Genomic DNA, 7,500 nt, shown 5'->3' on the forward strand with positions numbered 1-7,500 from the left:
TCTGCAACTCATTGCATCATAATAAAATCATCTGGCGTCAGCAAATGCGATATCTGGACAGTAAGGCACGGCACAGAGAGGAATGTGACGGTAACAAGGTTGCTCAACCGAACAGTGACGCCCTCCCCCCCCAAAAAAAAAAATGCTACATGGCAAACGTGGTATGTTGCCTTTCCATGACACTTTGGTACAGCACAATTATAACAATTATATTCCTTTCCTGTAAAACGAACCGGAGATTTTTTTTCCTCTCTCATCTACATTTTTTGGAGGGGAAGGAAGGGGTCTAGATGGGATTACAATGTTTCTTCGTTTTGTCTGAAAACCTGCGGTTGACTAACACACGGGAATGATGGACCAAAATTTAGCTAATCAGGCTTATTTCCTTTAATTTCATCTTATTAATTCATTTATCTTTTTATCTGTTTACTTGTTTCTTTGTTTATTTATGAATGGGTTTGTTTCGCAATTTCTCTCTCTCTGTCTCTATCTCTATGTATCTCTATCCCTGTCTATCTCAAAAACGTATCATTGTATTTAATATGTTCGTCAAGACATATTGATATGGCCTTGATGTCTATATGTATTATTGGTTAATCATTTTCCTCTTTATTACATTAATCTTTTTCACACAGCGGCGGAAACCCTGCTGCCACTCTGTGGCTTCGGCGTCTACAAAGCGCTGGATTTATTTGAGGATTAACTTCCCGTGATAATATTGAACTTGTGTCAGATAAACGACTACATGCTTATGGAAGCGTGATCAACACTAATGCAATGCTATTACTGGAAATGAGGTTACGATTGAGTGAATTGGAGCGCGAGGCTGAAAGAAATGAAGAAGTGGTCACAGATCCACGAATACACGATGATTGTGTACATCACCTTTAGCGTGGCTGTTCAACGCACGCGCTCTGCTTGCTTGCTTGCTTGCTATCAGGCGGGCAAGCAGGTACTGCAGATTCTCCCGATGGTGGGACCCCCCCCCCCCTTGCAGTCTCTCTATTGATGGCGTTATGGGCCTTCATCAAACCCATACCGATGGAGGAGGACGTGCGAAAGGGTTTCCAGTTTCTGGTACAAAATATGGGGACGTGACCGGGATGCAAGATGACGAAATATTCCTTCACGTCAGTCAAACGCTAAGGAGAATTCATGATCGTAAAGTTATTTTTTGGATAGAAATATAATTCAGTTAACAGCTATGAAAGGGATAATAATTCTTATATAAGGTATAATCATCTCTTGGTAAGAGGCATTCTGAGAATTATTGTGTCACTGCAGCGGCTGTACCATCCACAAGGATACTCCACACTATCAACATAGTGTCAAGATGTGGAGGGCCACCAGCGAAGATAATCCCTTTTGGTTGTGTGAAGACACGTTTCCATATACTGAAGGAGAGATGATGAGTCTCTTTGACTACTGGAGAAGCAGAGACTTCTTGTTTGGTGATGAAGCCAAGACTGCTCTTGTTGGTGAAGGAGACGTCATAAGACTGATGGAGAACCTGAGGCGAGGGTCTCGTTCTTTAAGACCTCTTCCATAGAGTCTCTTTGTTGATGAAGACTCTACTCATACATAGATGGAAGTCTTCGTCTTCGTGTAGAACCTATCTCGTAGAAACCCGTGGGTAGACACACCTTCCCCGGGGGTGGGGGGGGGAGCTCCTGCGTCTTCTACCTGGCTGACGACAGCCAGCGCGGTTTCACGTAATCTGCCTACTATAAGCGCATCATCATCTTCTCCTGAAGGAGGGACGTCGGAGGGGAGGGGGGGTCCTTCGTAGGATCGATACCATAGACCCTCTGAAGGAGGAGGAGGAGGAGGAGGAGTTGTGGTAGACCCAGGTCGTTCTGAAGCTTTTAGCAGAATGTATAAATTCAGTTATTATTTGCTTGATATTCATTTATTGTTATTTATCTGTATTATTATTTACTATTTACCTGTTTATTATTCAACTGTACCTATGCATTTATTTATTTTATTTATTATCATTTATATTAAAATTGGTATTCATTTCTTTATCATTATTATGTTGTTTTTTTCGCATCCGACCTAGTTATGAACCAAAAGGTCTCCTGTCGGCATGCTCCTCCTTTGTAATCTTTTGTAAGTATTTTTTCATATGTTGTCAGGCGATTTTATTCAGCTCAGAATTGCTCTTACTTCGACCGGCATTTTTTTTTTTTTTTTTTTTTTTAAGCCTCTCCTCTTCAAAGACTAAATTGAATTTGGGTTCTGATCTCCTTATTGCTTTCATGGATTCCCTTTCACGACTCTACCATAAGTTTCTTCCTACTTGGAGCTTCATCGTCAGAATTAATTACCTAGGTGCACTTGATCCAATGATACTCCATAACTCAAACATTGAAATGCTTTTAAAGTGTAATATCCATTTCGTTTCAATATCAACATTTAATATCTCCTTTACCAAACCACCGGTTCGGATAGAAGCTCTGGTTATCGCTGAAGAAATAATAAAATGAATAAATTGGGGATTTTCTTAAACCCAAGCGACCCGCTAGAACAAAAGAGGTCAACTTAAAACAAACTCTTCTGTAAAACTGGCGGCACGCTGGTCTAGCATGCTACTTGCTTTTGCTATTTAGTTTGAGTAGAAACGACTTCGGTTACAATATTCTAGACTTCCGTAAGGACATCTCAACAATGTTTCTAAGAGGGATTTACACGGTGTTACTGTTCGTCGAATGCGGTTCGATAGACATGTGTGAACGTGTGAACGGGGTATTTGGGGTTTAACCAACGTGTTCGACAACCAAATACCCCGTTCACACGTTCACACATCACTTTAAACACGTGTCATTCTAGGTTTAACTTCTCTTAGTTCGTCGTTCAGCTTCTCATTCTATGACGCAAGAGTAATTCTATATTTGGAAATCTGAAAAACAAAAGATTGTAACCGAGGTCGTTTCTATTCAGACGAAGTGCCAAAAGCAAGTAGCATGCTAGCGAGAAATACCATGTGTGCCGCAACCTTAATATTTTCGACTACAGATTTTATCATTTTTATTTTGTGCTGAATTTTGATTTTCATTTTAATTTTTTTTTTTTTTTTTTTTTTTTTTCGTGTCTGTGCATGTCACCAAAGATGTCGGTTTAGCTGCCGATGTTATTTTTGTTTTCTATATATTCTTTTCTTAAAAAGTATATATATATATATATATATATATATATATATATATATATATATATATATATATATTGAGCACTTTTACCGTCCTTATTCTATCCGTGATACCAACTCATCCGACCACAACGAGCAAAGATGATTTTGTTCGAGGCTAAGCGTCTCTTGGCGTGATCTCTTCTACTTTTAGTATCCACGTAACCACTTGTTCCCCCACCTTTGCCTCCACCTCCACCTCCTCCTTCTACGTTCTCCTTCGCTTGAACAGACATGTTCCTTTCCCACCGTTTTCTTTCTATCAACAGTTAACCCCTTCAATTCGGCGACACACTTTGTTTATTTTGATCTTGTTCCTCTGAGACCTCATCCCTTGGCCTTCAGGGCGGTCACGGTCAACTTAAAGCCCCTTTAGAATAGAGAACTTCCTTGTCAAAATTCAGTAGAATTGCCTGTTGGTTGCCAGGACAGAAGGCGTGGGGATTGTCGCCGTGTTGAAAGAACGAGCAGGTGAATGTATATATTCTGGTCATAAACATCAATACAGACGTCCTGTGCCCGATTCTGAGCGTCTTGTCTTCGACCTCCTCTTTCTTCTTCTTCTTCTTCTTGGGGAGATCGAGTACAGTCGAAGTAACAAGTTTCTTCTCGGGGGGACGTTTTGGTGTAGACTTGATATATGGTATTAACATGGAAGACTTTTCGTGACGAATATTTGTGACGCGTTTGAGTAAATGGTGTGTTTTCTTCACTGATGTTACTAAAACTGTCAAAGGAGGACTCTCTTTCAGTTATGTGTGGCTTCAGGTCTTATTCATATCAGTTCACGTGAACAAAGTGTAGAAGACTGAAGTGGTTCACTTTACAGTAAATGAACACATTTGTTAGTGATTATGCTAAAGTGACTTGAAAATGATGTATGTGTATGTGCGCGCGCGCGTTTTGTGTGTGTGTATGCATGTGTGTGACCTTATGTACGTGCTTGCTCAATCTGGCTTATATTTTTAGGATCTTTGCCAGTCTATCTACTTTAAAAAAATCGGTGATGATGCATTTGACAACCTCCAAAGTGTTCTTTGATTGACAGCGTTTTACTAGAAATTACATATTCTAGATTAATTAGGTTATACCGATGTCGCACAATGGCGTCCCCGGATAAGGCCAGGATATATTTGCGAGTATAATTAACTTAATAAAATCACCTGGCGACAGCAGCCAAAACTTGATATAAGGAGGACCTCCATCTTCCCCTAGTTAAGACATTATCATAAGCTTTCGAGTCTGATGACTCCTCTTAAGGGAGACTTTGCTGTCGCCAAAGACAAGCCGCAACGGCGGCACCGGATAGTGCGACACCGGCCATGCCTCAGTTTATTCGCTGGGACTTGTTGGTCCTTCACAATAAGTAGGACAAGAACCATGTGCTCCTATTCACTGAGTATCCAGGAGACCCTTCATGGATTATCAATACAAATTCTTGAAGTTCCCCTCTTTTTTTTTTTCTTTTTTTTTAAGATAAAATCCTCCTCATTTCATTTATCATTATCATTATTATTATTAATATAATCATTATTATTATATCTTAATATTATAATTATTTTATCATTATTATCATCATCATCATCATCATCATCATCATCATCATCATCATCATCATCATCATCATCATCATCATCATCATCATCATCATCATCATCATCATTATTATTATTATTATCATTATCATTATTATTATTATTATTATTATTATTATTATTATTATTATTATTATTATTATATTATTATTATTATTATTATTATTATTATTATTATTATTATTATAATTTTTTTTTTTTTTTTTTTTTTTTTTTTTTTTTAGAAGAGACAAATCTCCAACCATATCTTCTCCAGAAAAAAAAATAGAAAAGGAGAGAGCGATCTGAGGGTCTAACGTTGTTGTCCATCACAAAAGAGCCCCACCAGGCCATTAAGCCCCTGTCACGCGACCCGAGCGAGTTCGTTTGAGTAGAAACGACTTCGGTTACCAACTTTTATTTATCGAGTCTCCAAATGTCGAACAACATTTGCGTCGTACACTGAGTAGTTGAATGACGAAGTGAGAGAAGTTGAACCTTTAAGAATATTAGACTCACTGTTGAATTGTCCTCGGGGAAATCTAGAAAGCTGCAAGACAAATCGTCTTCCAGGTTTTCAAATTCACAACATCTGAGGAGAATCTTGTATGTGTGACGGGGGATTTAGTCTCTCTATATCATTATTATTATTATTATTATTATTATTGTTAATATTATTATTGATTCTCATTATTATCATTTTTATTATCTAACATTTTTATCATTATTGTTATAGTTATTATTGTTATTATTATTATTATTATTATTATTATTATTATTATCATTTTTATTATCATTTATATTATCATTATTATTTTATTATTATCATTACTACTACTAATACTACTACCGCTACTACTACTACTACTACTACTACTACTACTACTACTACTACTACTACTACTACTACTACTACTACTACTACTACTACTACTACTACTTTTTTCAATTCCCAGAATAAAATCCTCTTTAGACCTTTAGCTCCTTAGACATTGTGACACCCTTTCAAGTCTTTATTCTGGCTAATACCAGCCGATTCTATTCATCCCAGAGGCTGACCCCCCAGCATTGGAAAGGAGTCTTAGATGACTCCATTTGGCCCCATTAGCTTAATGAAATCGGCTGACGGCAGCCAGAGCAAAGATGTATTGATCGCTTGACCACATTGGAAGGTGTTGAACCAGTGTGTGTCGCATAGCTTTGGGGGTCAAGAGTAACCAGCGCTTCTATCAGCACCGAAGAAGTGGAGGCATGCAAGTGGTCGAGGAGAGGGTGAAAGTGGATAGGAGATAAAATTATAAAATTAGTCAGCTTTTTTTTATATATATATTTTTTTTTCAGGGGATAGAATCATAAAAGGGATTTTTTTTTTTAATAGACTTGTCTCCCATCATAGAACAATGCTGCGTGACTCTGGTCCGTAAGGGAGCGTCACTAAAGTTCCTACGACATCGACTACGTAATATATAGTCATTACGCCATATGGGGCATGAAGAGAGAGAGAGAGAGAGAGAGAGAGAAAGAAAGGGAGAGGGAGAATGGCGTGTCCATTCAGACTGAGACACTCCTTCCCTTAGCCCGAATGAAATCGCCTGCCTTTGTTATTGACCCCAATTCGTATCGATATTGAAAGGATTTATGAATTCTTGTTCACCCCTCACCCTAATTCTTGCTCTCCCACTGCCCCTCCCCCTGCATGCAATCCTACACTCTCTTTATTAAGGCCTTTATCAGCCTCAACCCTTCTCCTTCCATATGACTCTCTCTCTCTCTCTCTCTCTCTCTCTCTCTCTCTCTCTCTCTCTTTCTCTGTCTCTCTCTCTCTCTCTCACTCTCACTCTCACTCTCACTCAGTACTTTGAGTCGTAGAAGCTTCTGGAAAGGGAATTCATCTCTTAAGTAGTTACGACCACGTAGGTTGTTACGACATCGCAATGTGTTACAGGGGTTGCCAGCTACCTGTCCGTCCAGTTGACAGTAAGCAAATAGAAATGAAATTTAGTAATTTTATTTCTGTTTTTTATTCTATTTTATTCGTTTATTTATTTATTCATTTATCTAATAATCAAATTGTTTTTTATTTATGTATTTTCATTTATCTATCTATTCATTTATATATTTTTATTCAATGATCTACCTATTTCTTTATTCTTTTATTTTCACTTTTATCTATTTATATACACACACACACACATATATATATATATATATATATATATATATATATATATATATGTGTGTGTGTGTGTGTGTATATATATATATATATACATATATATATATATAATATATATATATATATATATATATAATATAATTGTTTAATTACCTTTTGTCAAAACTTTACACACATGACCATTTATAACTCGAGTTAATTAATGACCATATCAACGGCATCTGTTCAGCGTCATGGTATGGCTTCCTCACCCAGCCCTAATAACGACCACTGTACAGTTGACATCACCTCCGCAGAAATCATGTGTTGCCAACTCGCCACATATGTTCCAATAAAGACTAAAGGTTGTGGCACACTAGGCTAGCATGCTACTTGCTTTTGCTATTTCGTTTGGAGAGAAACGATTTCAGTTCTCACTATATGAAGCAAAAGATCATAATCTTTTATACTCAAATGAAGTAGCAAAACCAAGTAGCATGCTAGCGAGAAATGCCTAGTGTGCCACCACAAAAATGTTTACAATGCTGCTTAGGCGCGTTTGTTTCAACCTCACATTCACCTAC

General features: G+C 37.6%; 1 protein-coding gene across 5 annotated transcripts in view; it reads left to right on the forward strand.

The window, feature by feature from the left end:
* LOC143026440 (uncharacterized) overlaps positions 1-7,500 on the forward strand; it is a 1,178,515-nt gene that overhangs the window by 810,769 nt on the left and 360,246 nt on the right. The gene's annotated exons all lie outside the window — the stretch shown is intronic.

This window comes from Oratosquilla oratoria, chromosome 1, assembly GCF_046742065.1.
Source record: "Oratosquilla oratoria isolate Oo_2021 chromosome 1, ASM4674206v1, whole genome shotgun sequence".
NCBI lineage: Eukaryota > Metazoa > Arthropoda > Malacostraca > Stomatopoda > Squillidae > Oratosquilla > Oratosquilla oratoria.